This window comes from Salvelinus fontinalis, chromosome 1, assembly GCF_029448725.1.
Source record: "Salvelinus fontinalis isolate EN_2023a chromosome 1, ASM2944872v1, whole genome shotgun sequence".
Lineage (NCBI taxonomy): Eukaryota > Metazoa > Chordata > Actinopteri > Salmoniformes > Salmonidae > Salvelinus > Salvelinus fontinalis.
The window spans coordinates 63,018,811-63,033,772 of NC_074665.1; the positions used below are offsets into that span (position 1 = coordinate 63,018,811).

The window sequence follows — 14,962 nt, forward strand, 5'->3', positions numbered from 1 at the left end:
CCATTCTACGAAACAAGTAGAGTTTACCTCAGGCAATGGTCTGTGTTTGTGTACTATAGGGGGTGCTGTAGATGACCTTGTAGGACCACTCCTTTGTTGGAAGACTGCGGTCTGTAAACATTGAGCAATGCGGAGTGTGTCTCACCCTAACGTCAGTGCCGTTAACACATTAAGCAGAGCACAATGTTGTGGAACATTCAGATAAAATAATTATTTCATTTCAATCACTTTATTCTATAGCTCTGAGTAAATACATATTACATAGTTCAGGTGTGACATAACACTTCCAATGCAATAAAACATGGAGGGGGAAAAACAATCAAGGTAGTGAATTCCAATACTGAAAACTACATGGGTATTGAACAACAGTACAAGAGTTACTGTACGTGGACACACATTGACATGAAACATCCATACCATTCATGGAGTGTAGCGACGTCATAGATTGTCTTCAGTGTTGTGCCTTCAATGTGCTGCTGAGACCATATTCTATGACATGCCGAAGCTAACCTTGAGATAAATTTAACATGAAAGTTATTGCATGAGAATAACCTGGTAGATGCTAGTCAAATAAAACTTAAGCAATGACAAACTTAAGCTCTGCTTTCCCAACCTCGTCTCTTCCTTGGCTAGGTTTGTAGCTCTGTGTGATACACAGCACATCTTTGCCTTGACTAAATGAATAGTACAATCAATCGCAAGCCTTGCATGTTTATCAGCACGATCTAGCTCTAGGTTCATTTTTTGTTCTAATCACATTTCCTTGCCCTCCCCACCAAAAGGACCAGAAAACAACTAAATGGCAATGATTAAATAAAGCTAGCAGCTGCTGGATAACTAACTTACTATAAACTCATAATAGTAAGCTGTGACTGTTTATATCATAGGCATTGTCAAGCACATTATATTTTCGATACATTTAGAAGAGGTACCCCACACCCCCACCCTTTACATTGGTTACTACATAGCACCCAATTGCAGGCCACTTTTACCCAAGATACAACAGAACCCCCCAAAGCCCCAAGATACAATAACGATGGGGTGTCTTTATATAGTAATAGGCAAGTGAATGAGTTAGCTTTACAATGGTGTCAACTTGCTCATGAAATACATGGTATTATATTCAATTATGGACATAAAAATTGAATTAATGTGACTTGTGGAATATCCATTTACTCTGCATGTGTGCTTATGTACAGTACAGATGAACCAGTATCTACCAGGATGTCAATTGAAATGGAACTAACTGCAACCCTGGTATTTGCAGTTGAAAGCCATGGCATAAATGTAGCAATGTTTACTGTATGGCCATAATAACACTGCTGCGGTGCATCTGATTGTCTATGGATGATGATAAACATTTGCACTGAAAAGTATGAGGAATCTAGCCTGGTTCCAGATCTGTTTGTGTTATCTTGCCAAATTCTATCTTCACTGTCCCACTAAACAAGACGGCACAAACAGAACTGGGACCAGGCGATGTGGAGTCATTTCTAAAAATAGAGCAATAGAATAAAAAGTCTGTGAGAGGAGGAGATTCATTCATGACCACTGACGTCCATTACAGTGAAATGTCTTGTTAAATATCGGATTTAATTGAGAGACGTGATCTACAACTACCAAGCACAGTGGGATGGTAGGCATGCCATAGAGTACCCCAGTATGAGCCATAATACCCATAAAACCTAGCGGTTAAACGGAACTGGTTCCAATCGTTAAAATAAGGGCTGTGATTCGTGTAGGCTTACGCTGGCATGATGTTTTGATAACTATGTAAATCTCTCGGACAATAGGGACTTTTATCAATATAGTCGCCTGTATTTACCCCCGAAAACTGAAATGCTAATGTGGCTATCATAAAGAACTACAAATGCCATGATGATCTGGACGAGACTGCCGAATCGAGGCAAAGGTAAGAATCTCTGGATTAACTATCTAATGTTAGCGTCAGCTAGAGATGACGTGAAGGAGCTTGCAGGTATTTGTAGTTTTGCATGATGTCTACTTTGACGCTAATTAGCATTTTTGAATCAGAGTAAATAGAGATGAATAGATTGATAAAAGTCACCTTGTGCGAGAGATGTACATGGTTATCAAAACGTCACGCTAGGTAAAGCCTGCACAAAACACAGTCCTTAATTTAAATGTTTCTAAAATCCCCTATGAGAAAATTGAATGGTGAAAAAACAATTGGAACCATTTCCCTGTTTGACCACTAGGTTTTATGGGTATTATGACCTCAACTGTGGAGCTCTATACTGACTTTGACAGAGGAAGAGGTGATCTATAGCCTGACAAGACAGCAAACAAATCTGGTACCAGGCTAGGTGACCGAGCCTTACTAAAATCAACCGGGCCAATACTGATGGGTGGTTTTGACTACTACATTCAAAGTCAACTCTCAAACACACAAAAACACAATGGAAATGTGTAATAGTTGGTCTAACTGCCACCTAGTGAAGAAATGGAGCACCGCACCCTGAAGTTTATTTTTTATTTTTTATTTATTTTACCGTTATTTTACCAGGTAAGTTGACTGAGAACACGTTCTCATTTGCAGCAACGACCTGGGGAATAGTTACAGGGGAGAGGAGGGGGATGAATGAGCCAATTGTAAACTGGGGATTATTAGGTGACCATGATGGTTTGAGGGCCAGATTGGGAATTTAGCCAGGACACCGGGGTTAACACCCCTACTCTTACGATAAGTGCCATGGGATCTTTAATGACCTCAGAGAGTCAGGACACCCGTTTAACGTCCCATCCGAAAGACGGCACCCTACACAGGGCAGTGTCCTCAATCACTGCCCTGGGGCATTGGGATATTTTTTTTTAGACCAGAGGAAAAGGAGTGAGGAGTGCCTCCTACTGGCCCTCCAACACCACTTCCAGCAGCATCTGGTCTCCCATCCAGGGACTGACCAGGACCAACCCTGCTTAGCTTCAGAAGCAAGCCAGCAGTGGTATGCAGGGTGGTATGCTGCTGGCTCACCAGTGGGTGGGCCTGCCTTGCTCCCAGTCTTGTGAAATCCATAGATTAGGGCCTAATTTATTTATTTAAATTGACTGATTTCCTTATATGAACTTTAACTCAGTAAAATTGTTGAAATTGTTGCATGTTGCTTTTATATTTTAGTTCAGTGTACAATCAGAAAAATTTGACTGGTAGGCTTTCACCACCTATTCCATCATTTCATACAAGGAAGCAACTTTGTAGGACTGAAACACACCCCTCACTATCATCTCTCCCAAATAAAAAATAAAAAAGCCTAGAACATCATAAACAAACAGGTAAATAAAAAATATGCATAAATATAATATTCTCTTTGACCTTACAGTTGTTTCCACTGAGCTGTAGTAGCGGGGTCCAACCAGCAGATAGGGATTACCTGTGGTGGGTGTTATTGTGTGGTCCTAAAGGCCTTTGTTGAAGAAGACAGTAGAAGTGTGGGGACTGCTATGTAGTATCCTCTCCTGAAGATCTGTCTCCAGGCTGCTCACAGCCATAGAACTACAGAGAGAGAGGGGGAGGGAGAGAAAAGGGGCCAGAAACAGAGAGAGAAAAATACATTGATTATTAGAGTGTACAATCTTGTTATGTTAAAGAAAAGCAGATCCACTGTCTATAGCTAAGGTATATAACATATGGCCATATTTGACCTCTTCTGTGGGAAGAGGGCACAGCACAGAGTAGTTGCAAAGGCTGAAAGAGAAAAGGAAGTTTTGTAAACAGTGCAATACAAGCAGTACGTGGAATACAATCGTGACGTGCAGTATTCATGTTATGGTTAGTTTGCTTCCAGCGCATGTCATTGAGAGAGGAAAATTACTCCCTTAGACCAACGCAGACTACAGTATCATTAACTATAGATACTTACCACAGACCCACTAGACCCACCTGTACTGGGGCGTTTAGGACTGGGAAGCGCTGAGGAGAGAACAGAGACAGAAATTGTGAAAGCTCCAAGCTGAAGCATTTTTTATGAAACCAACTGACAGTATATAGACATTACACTGACAGTATTGAAGAGCTTAACAAGCCTGGTCCAAGATCTGTTTGTGCTTACTCATATGGTCATTGACAAAACAGCTCAAACAGATCCGGGACCAGGCTAGAGATTGCGAATCAACACAGGATATCAGACACGACAAAAGCCTGGATTTCCACTGGCTTCTCATGACACCAACAAACAAGTAGCATATTTTACATGGCTGAACCCCACATAGAATGACACTATTTAATTATGTGTTTTGAACTCCAAATAGAGGGTAGGCTTAGTACAACAGTGGCTACATGCCACAGATTATCCTCCACACACACTGTATGTAGTACAGGCTCCAGTAAACCCACTGACTGTTGAGAGCATGACAGGCATCCATTCGTCTCTTGTAACATTACCTTCATAAAGGCTTTCTTCTCCAGGGCGTTCATTATCACAGGTGGGATAGCTGTGGACAGACCGAGAGAGAGAGAGAAAACAATGAGGACTTTCAAGAGGCAACACATATTTTATTTTATAAAATGCGTTTTTTGGCAGAAATGCCTTCTGGAACATGTTAAGTTTCATGTGCCTTAAACTTGTATAACATCTGTAAATACGAATACAATTGTTAAATCGCAAGCCTAGTTTGTTTAGCCACAGAAAGACAGGAAACTTCCCGCTAGCCATGATTGGCTGAGATAATGGATGGGCTGGACATGGCGAGCGAGAGAAGTTCAGATTGGTCTGCCATGTAACACACTTCAGTCAAACATGAGCTGCTCGGTGTGTGTAGATAATCCTTGCTACCGGAGCTTTTTTGAAAGACATTACCTTAGCCATGGAGAACTGCAAAAGTGTTGCTACTGCCCACAACAACATTGCTGCCCCGAATTTAGCCGGTGCTATCGACAAAGATCAGTGGGGGAAAAGTTGTGATGGACTACTTTCTGCACATGGTCAGTGTGAACCTGTGTGACTTGACACAACGCAGACCAAACAAGCTGTACAAACGAAAAGGAAACACAGGACGTCTTAGTTAGCTAAAGGGTTTCCAGTCTGCCGTGAAGCGTTCATCCATGTATATGGGTAAGAGTCTAGCTACATTTTCAGATATTATAAGTTTCTAATTTAGTCAGAAAGTCATTTTCATTGCAAGTTAAAGCATACTGTTGGCTAGCTAGCGAATGTTAGCGTGCTGGCTCGCTAGCTAATGCTATGTGTATGATCTGTGTAGTAATATTATTTGTATCTGAGGAAGCCATTTGAATTGCTAGCTATAGCCTAATGTTAATTAGCTAACAATGAACTTAGTTTGTTAGCTTTAGCTACTTGCAGATTCATACTACAGCATTTCATGCATAGTGGCTAGCTATGACAATATGTTTGTATTGCTAATAGTATGGGTTGAGATTATGGTTCATCGTTTAGCTAGCTAGACAATAATGACCCATCCACTTAGCTAGATGTGGCTTGGGTTGGTTATAACATTTCTTTCACACGATCCATCAATTTAGACAAGTGTGTCTAGGTAAGCATCATCTAATAATTACACAATATTTTTTATGTGGACACTTCCTATGCAAATAACCATTTCACTGTACCATTTACACCTTCTGTATCCTGTGCATTTGACAAATACACTGATTTAATTTGATATAGTGTGCGTTTATCAGAGATGGTAATATCAAGAACATGACCTGCACCAAAGTCATATTAGGATATAGGCCAAGGACTAGATACGTGTATTTTTAACTGGAGTTTTTCCTTATTGTAGGCTACTACTTTCACCACTTTTCGTCTTGAAATCTTTAGTAGTTTACTACACTACCTTACTAACTCTGTTTAGGACATGGCCTCACACATTCATTCTTAAAGAAATGGGTGGGGCTAAGGCTTAAGAGGGTGTGAACGATGCTGAATAGGTGTAGACAAAAAGCTCTCCAGTAGGTGTACTAAAACATTGAAGGGCCATTTTCTCAAAAGCAGGGTTACAAATTCATCAACGTTCAAAGCAGAATTACTTCCCCATTGTTCCTCTAGTGCAGTGTTTGATACACAATTTTGTAGCGCGGAGTCTCTACTTTCATCCATTGTAGAAAAACACCAGTCCAAATCCAGGCGGTCAGTCACATTGTGTCCGAAACACAGTGCTTACCCATAGCTGGCACAGCCATGCCAATCCTGGACACCACCACCTGGATGATGCCTGACTTGGCAGCGGTGACTGACTCTCCTAACCGGTTCCCTTCCTCATCTGTCACTGGAATGCCGTACTTCAGCTCCCTAAGAAAAGGGACATAAGGAGAGAATGAAATTCAGCCAAATCATGTTGCTATGTCCAAAGTTAACCAGGATATTGTTGCATACGAGTCATTCATGATTTGAAATGCAATCAAAGATTTTAGTTTGAAAAGAAAATAAAGCAATCCTTGAATAATTTGTGTAAACAATAAATCGTTCCATTTCGGCAATTGTATTCACGAATGCATGAGACTGTTTTTAGTGTTGTTTTAATCTAATTTATTTAGTGTTGTTTACATTGTTCCAAACGATCAGAAAAACAGCACCTGTTTTTGGCACACACAATAAGCACACAGTGCTTGCTCCTTACCTTCTTTTTCTTGATCTCCAGTATTTTCCGCAACTAGTCAAATTTATTCCACATGTCTGACTTCCCCTTTACCTCCTGAGCAACCAGTAAACATTTCCCTGTTTCGAGTTTATTTGTCACGTCCTCTGCATCCATTTTGCTGTCACGTGTTACAGTGTTCAGAGTTTGTTATAACCAATTTATTGATCGCTATAAAATCAGGCCCTATTGGTTATGTGCATGCAATGCATACATGTGTCACCTAAAGAGAGCAAGGGTTGAGGGAATGTTTTTCCTAAACAAAAGAGGGATTTCGGTAACAAAACTTGTCAGAAATGGCTGTAATTATGTTGCAGCTTCAGCAACACGGACAGCGAGATTAACACTGTGATGTTCTGTGGTAGTCGCCGCAGCAGGGAGGAGAGATACACAACGTAACTAGTCAGTCACTCAATGTAAAATATATTATATTTTTTTACTAAGCCCGGCACAATCAAATCAATTGCCGTCGCACTCCCTCTAGTCATTTGTGTGTCTTCATTATTTAATCAAACAGAGAGCTTAAAGCATCAGACAAGCTCAGTGCATATAGCTGATTTGATTAAAACACATAGGAAGTGTCCATATATGGAAAAATACACGATTTAAAATTTGACCATCGATTGTTCGAAACAGATGACTCTCGGTCAACCAAGATTTTTTTGAGTCTGGGACATCCCTAGGTACGTTGCATTGAAAGTGGATAATGTGTTGATTCAATCACAATTCCCACAGTAAAGGGAAACGCTGATAGTGTTAACTAAGGGGGAAAATTCTGAACTTCACTCAACTTTCTAATCTCGTGCTTCTCTGCATGGGCAGTCCTGGGGCACGCCCACAGCTTAGAGGGAACATTGGTTGTGGTGTCTTTAAACTCTAGCTCACCTCTGCCTCATGAAGGGGATGTTGATACAGTTGGCAGCCGCTACAGCAAAGAAAGGGACGAACCGGCTCATGGCGGCTGGGAAGGCGCTGGGAGAGAGACGGAGTTTGTCTCAATGTTGATTTTTCATGGAGCTAAAATGCAAAGCGAAGTGTAAATCAACTTAAACTAAGATGATCCAGAGACAGTCCAGTACCTTGGCTAGAGACTTGAGTCCCAGGGCTGTGACTACAGCTCCTGTGGTGGCACTGATGTACGCTGCAGCCAACTGACTGAGAGAACATAGGGGCACACATTTACATCTTAGCATCTTACTAAAACAATTTACTGAGCCTCAATAATGTTCCTGTTCCAAGCATTTTCCAGAATCTAGTCTTATCTAATACACAGATAGAGGTCTCAAGTCACAATGCACATGGTCACAATGCATACGGAATACATGCATTCAAATCATAAGCAATATTTATTGCAAAACTTGACAAGTCAGGCAGACGTGATGATGTACAGTTCAGGAATCTCTCCACAGTAATAATGATTTAAAATGGTCCCCAGTCTTTACATGCTCTTTCCATATAAACTGAGAAGCACCAGCATTGCTTGTTCTCATTCCGCATGTGTCCTGGTTAAAGTAGGTGCATCTAAATAGTTTAAAGTAACACCCTTTCCATGTCTCCTTCCTTTTATCTGCACTGATCTGAAATAACTAGACCTATCCATGTCCTTTCAGATCAGTACTGATGAAGGAAAGCAGATGAGGAGAGGGAGATACAGTAGCTAAGGCTATGAGATGCACCATAGTACTAGCCAGTTACAGGTACTGTAGGGCTGGTTTAGTAATGTGGTTGTGGTGTAAGTGGTCCCAGTCCCTACTTGGTGGTGAGGGCAGCGTCTCCACTGCAGTTGCTGTAGTTGACACAGCGTTGAAGGACTGGTTCACCCACTGCCAGAACACAACGGCTGGAGTCGTCCTGGAGGAGTAGAGGTGAGGAGAGAGGTGATGGGAATGTGGGGGGGGGAAAGAGGGTCAAAAGGGGTGAGAGGGGGGAGAGAAGGTAGGAGATGTTAAAGGGATTACAGAAAGGGGAGATAAAAGGGAGGGATATGGAAAGGCGAAATTATGTAAACATGGGAGAGAAGGGTAGGGAAAGGGAAAGATGAGAGAAGAAGGAGTACAAGGAAAGTGAGAATAAGCATGAATAATTTCTGATATTTCATTGAGGCAGATTGTTTGAATTTCTCCTAGAAAACAAAGCTAAATCATGACTTGTAAAACAGCTAAAAATGTAACTTTCCACTTCTGTGCAATGTTTACATAATGGTGTTACAGTGTGACTTTAAAAAATATAACCTTTATTTTAGCAGGGAAATCCCATTGAGACCAAGTCCTCTTTTTCAAGGGAGCCCTGCATGTACACAAATCATACAAATACAATGCATAAAAACATAAAATAGTTATAAGCAATTCAAGAAAAGCAGTCACATTCCTAAACACGGAGGTCCTCCATCAACAACCTGAACTGCACTAGAGATAACAGCCTCAAGGTGCAGAGCGCTCTACAGATAATTTCATACAGGCTGCAAAAACACAGAATGCAGATTGACCTAATTCCGTGGTAAAACGAGATTTAGCTGCAGTATGCTACTCTGGTCTTGCCCTCTGAGCTGGAATGTAGAGGGTGAGTTATTCAGAACTATCCATGTCATCCACAATAGCTGTGTCCTGACTAAGTGAGTAAAATTACCATTTTAACATGCTGAATTTATTTAACATAATCTATGCATTTCTCTCAGACAATTTCACCATGTGATATTTTGGGATTGTTTTTTACCTGTTCTGTATCTTATGCTACACACAAATTGTATTTAACATGTATTAAATTGAAAACGGAATACACCCTAGTAGTACCTGTAGAATGTGAGCATGCAGCCGGTGATGGTCATGTTCATGGGGACCTGGGCAGACATGCGTCCCACCACCACCATCTTTTCGCCGGTGTCAGGGTGGAAGGCAGAGTCATAGATGTACTTGGCTCTCCACAGCTCATCTTCTGTCAGACCTGGCTTCACCACTCCTAACCTGGACACAAGTACATCAAACTCTTTAAACAATGAATGAATGATTGACACAAATTCAGCATAAAGCATAATATAAGTACATCCGTTGTTTTAAAGGAATGTGCCCATTTCTGCATTTGTTCATAACAAAGACACAGCTTAGTCTTACATATTTATTTTTGTGTTTTCAGTTCATCTCTGGTGTAAGGGAGAAACCAGTAGGCCAGATGTTCCAGCCTACAGGCCAAGCCTAATTAGTTGTCTGTCTGTCAAATGTTGTTTGTTTCTTTCTCTTATTATGCCGTGGGGGGGGGGGGGGGGGGGGGGGTCAGGTTATAACGACAGCTAGCTAACTTCTTGAACTCTTTAGTTCAGAGACACTGCTATAGATTGTTTCCATGCTCATACATGTCGAGCCACAGAATCAATAGATTTTTGGTTTGATGCTTCCAATAATGTAAAGGAATTCCTTCCCAGGCACCACACACCCCATCGTACAGAGAGGAGGAGTAATGCAGTAGCTTTCCAAGGTATCATAATTTTCCTTCCCAAGACCTCACCCCTCCTTATCCTCTCCTCCATCTATACTTGTCATTTTCCACAGTGACCCATGTGTTCTCAGCATCTCACTTGACAACAGTTCCACCCACCCGTTCCACCACTTTATCCTCACCCATCCTTCCCTCTCCTCCCACCGTACCTGTATTTCTTCACAGTAACCCGTGCATCCTCCAGGGTCTCAGAGGACTTTAGAATGTTCCTGGGGTCAGTGGCGAAGAAGAAGTGCTGGGCGCGGCCCATGAACGTGCTCTGGTCCCATCGTGGCTCCTTGATGTTAATGTCCAGGGACAGAACTCCAGACATCCTTGTTTACTTTGGGACCGGTTAACAGAAACATATGTTAGTTAGGCCTGGGTTTAGTTCTCTGCACATTTGACACAAGACTTTCTTCAGTGACATTTTTTTTGGGGGGGGGGGGGCAAAAAGAAAGAGAAAATAGACCTTGTGGACAAATTCAACGTAATTAAAAAGATAAGTCCTCCTCCCCAGCTAGGCCTAAGCCTTGATAGCACGGTAAGCCCCCTACCTCTCCGATGCATTTATAGCTCTCACTTCCTCTGTGGCCAAAACAATCCTAGTGATTGGAGGGGCCTACTGCACCTCTAGTCTCCTCCTCAAAATCATAATACTTGAGTGTTGAATACAAAAAGTCAGGCCTTATCCAAATTCTCTTGACGAATTAGCTTGCGCCGAAATTATTAGTCTAAAAATTATTGATGCGAATTACATTGGCATCCTGAACTTTCTTTTAGCATTTTAGGCCTTAATTCAACCTGAATTAAAAAGATGACCAGTCCAGCACACAGTTTGCAAATAGGCCTAAGTTACTGGCTGTCTTTTACATGCACATCTAGGCTATGCATCATCTGACCAAGGCTACATCAGAGCCTTGCAGTACAACAATAAACAAACTGAGGAATGAAAAGCTTTCAGCAACTAGAGTTATCATGATGTTTGGTTTCCTAGGTAATCAGATGATAAACAGAGGTCTTTCTAGCTGAAGGGTCTATCTGCAGACCACGTTTACTACATGCCACGCCCACTACATGCTTCGCCCACTATGTGTCACTTAATACATGCCGTGCCCACTGCCATTGAGGCTACTAGCTAGCTAGGACACTGGCAGTGTCCTTCACCCCCACCTGCCGAGTACTGCTTTCCCGCAGTTATTAAAACGTTATGGCGAGGGTAATCACTAACCGGTATAGCCCTTGATCATGATTCATGACACTCAGTTCCATTGCATTACACATTGGATGAAGGTGTCCTCTGTACGGGGTAGTCTTGTTAAGAGCCCAGATGCTCAATCTGAACATTAACACACGTGGCTTGCGGTATGGTTTTGGAAGCATTAGGACCTTATTTTTCATATCAGTGAGAAATTATTTTATTAAACTAAAAAAGTAAAATTGATACACACTTTGATAGGGTTAGGGTTGATGTTCCCACATGGTCATTATTATACAGTGCATTCGGAAACTATTCAGACCCCTTCCCTTTATCCACATTGTTACGTTACAGCCTTATTCTAAAATGGATTAAATTATCACCCCCCCCCCTTAATCTACACACAATACTCATAATGACAAAGCGAAAGTGTTTTTTAGAAATGTATTACAATTAAACAGAAATACCTTATTTACATAAGTTTTCAGACCCTTTGCTATGAGACTTGTGCATCCTGTTTCCATTGATCATCCTTGAGATGTTTCTACAACTTGATTGGAGTCCACCTGTGGCAAATTCAATTGATTGGACATGATTTGGAAAGGCACACACTTGTCTTTATAAGTTCCCACTGTTGACAGTGCATGTCAGAGCAAAAACCAAGCCATAAGGTTGAAGGAATTGCCCGTAACGCTCCGAGACAGGATTGTGTCGAGGCACAGATCTGGGGAAGGGTACCAAAAATGTCTGCAGCATTGAAGGTCCCCAAGAACACAGTGGCCTCCATCATTCCTCAATGAAAGAAGTTTGGAACCACCAACACTCTTCCTAGAGCTAGCCGCCCAGCCAAACTGAGCAGTCGGGAGAGAAGAACCTTGGTCAGGGAGGTGACCAATAACCCGATGGTCACTGACAGAGCTCTAGAGTTCCTCTTTGGAGATGGAAGAACCCTCCAGAAGGACAACCATCTCTGCAGCACTCCACCAATCAGGCCTTCATGGTAGAGTGGGCAGATGGAAACCACTCCTGAGTAAAGGGCAGATGACAGCCTACTTGGAGTATGCCAAAAGGCACCTAAAGGACTCTCAGACAATGAGAAACAAGATACTCTGGACTGTTGAGCCCAGACTTGTCTTGAACCCAATCAAACATCTCTGGAGAGACCTGAAAATAGCTGTGCAGCGACACTTCCCATCCAACAAGACAGAACTTGAGGATCTGCAGAGAAGAATGGGAGAAACTCCACAAATACAGGTGTGCCAAGCTTGTAGCGTCATACCCAAGAAGACTCAGTGTAATAGTTCTGTAACGACAGATGCTGGGAGACTAGAAGCAAGTACTGGGTGTAGATTTAACAATAAGTAGACAAAACAAGAACAGTGTCTGGACAGGAGAAACATAACATCAACGCTGACTCAATGCTGGGGGGGGACTATTTAAATACAAGTAAAGGGTCTGAATACTTTCCGAATGCACTGTATATGCACATGGTGTAGGTCTTGAAAAACAAATCACTTAAAATAATTTTTGGGGTGGGTGGGATGTGGAGGGTTTAGTTATGTTATTCTAATAAAAGTGATTTAACCACAGCGGTTTTCTGTTCTTATGCCTCTCAATTTTGCAATAGAATTCAAACTAAATTGTCCAAGTGAAAATGCTAAACTGTAAAATGCAGCTAGAATGTTTGTTTGATGCTAATGTGAACTGAAAAAAGCTAGACAGGTTAGAATTATTATTTTCCTAATTACTATAATTTTGATTGTTGATAGTATTGTAACTAGTTAATAATAACATATGGTTTAAATATAATCAAGGCTTTTAGGAAACAAATATCAAGACATTTGCTTGTTATTATGCTTTATCTTCCTGAGAATAGTGCACATATAAATATCCACATTCTGTAAATGAGAATTGAGTCCCATGAAGTGGCAGGCGTCGATACTTTCATTGTTGCTCAATAGATTTAGAGTGAAATCAGACTGTTCGCCAATGCGTTGATAACTTGACCGATAATTCGTTTTTACCAGACGACTCCCTCGTTAGAACTAACAAAAGAAGTTGGGTAAAGTACATGGACATCCGTTTATTTCCATAAAAAAAATTCGAATAGCGTCCGATATGGCGCATCGATATGTTACTGTAAAAAATGACTGTACCCTAAAATTACAGTGAACCCAAGGCAAGCTTTAATGCAATAACACATGTGATTGGTGCCTGACACTCACGACAAGTAAAGGAGAAAGGAAGACCAAGCTAGAAGTGTAACGTTATCTACAATTTTCAGTATATAGTAGATGGATACAAATCAACCTGCGTCTCGCAGCGATATAAGTGCAGTTGACGTTATTAAAATAGGAAGCTCACAATAGCATGCTTAAGTTTAGGTAGCTAATGTTTGACCATCAGTTTGCTTGTCCAATATTGTAGCATGTGAGGCTGACATACACTGTCTTGATATAAATTACTATATTGTGAACGAACACGGTGCCTTCTTACTATGTGCAATTAAAATACAACCACTAACGTTAGCTAGCTAGCGTACGTATTAAAAAAAAAGGAAACGACCGAACGTTAGCGTCTTCTGTTAGCTCGAGCTAGCTACACATTTACAACATGTAACACACTGTCAATAAAATCACCAAAACATACCTAGTTTCAATGTCAAGCTGTGCTCACGCTACACACCTTGCAGAGACCTGAAAAACAGTGACTTATTCTTTGGGATTTCGTTGGCGGATCCCATCCAACTTTTAGGTGCATACACCGCCACCTACTGTACGGGTGCCATTCACGGCCTACCTAATTATATTATTTGATACAATATTATAAACTGGCTGGTTCGAGCACTGAATGCTGATTGGCTGACAGCTGTGGTATATCAGACCGTATACCACGGGTATGACAAAACATTTATTTTCACTGCTCTAACCACGTAGGTAACCAGTTTATAATAGCAATAAGGAACTGAGGTTTGTGGTATATGGCCAATATACCACGGCTAAGGGCTGTATCCAGGCACTCCGCGTTGTTGTGTTTAAGAACAGCCCTTAGCCATAGTATATTGGCCATATACCACACATATACCACCTACCACCTATTAGCCCTCTCTAAAAAAACAAAAACCACACATTCCAGTATTTTACCTTATCTAGCTTCTTATGGCTGCAAGCCCGAAGCCGGGCACAATATGACAACAGCCACTTCAAATGCAGGGCGCGAAATTCAAAATATATTTTTTTGAAATATTTAACTTTCACACATTAACAAGTCCAATACAGCATTTGAAAGATAAACATCTTGTGTATCCAGCCAACATGTCCGATTTTTAAAATGTTTTACAGCGAAAACACCACGTATATTTATGTTAGCTCACCACCAAATACAAATAAGGACAGACATTTTTCACAGCACAGGTAGCATGCACAAAGCCAACCTAACTAACCAAGAACCAACCAAACGAACCAAGAAACAACTTCATCAGATGACAGTCTTATAACATGTTATTCAATAATTCTATGTTTTGTTCGAAAAATGTGCATATTTGAGCTATAAATCAGTTTTACATTGCAGCTACCATCACAGCTACCGTCAGAAATGGCACCGAAGCAGCCAGAGTAATTACAGACACCAACGTCAAATACCTAAATACTCATCATAAAACATTTGAAAGATCAGGCATCTTGT

The 14,962-nt window shown here is 41.2% G+C and overlaps 1 pseudogene; it reads right to left on the bottom strand.

Annotated features, from left to right (window-relative positions):
* Nucleotides 1-210: 210 nt before the first annotated feature.
* Nucleotides 211-14,018, bottom strand: LOC129859534 (sideroflexin-1-like; annotated as a pseudogene).
* Nucleotides 14,019-14,962: the final 944 nt, after the last annotated feature.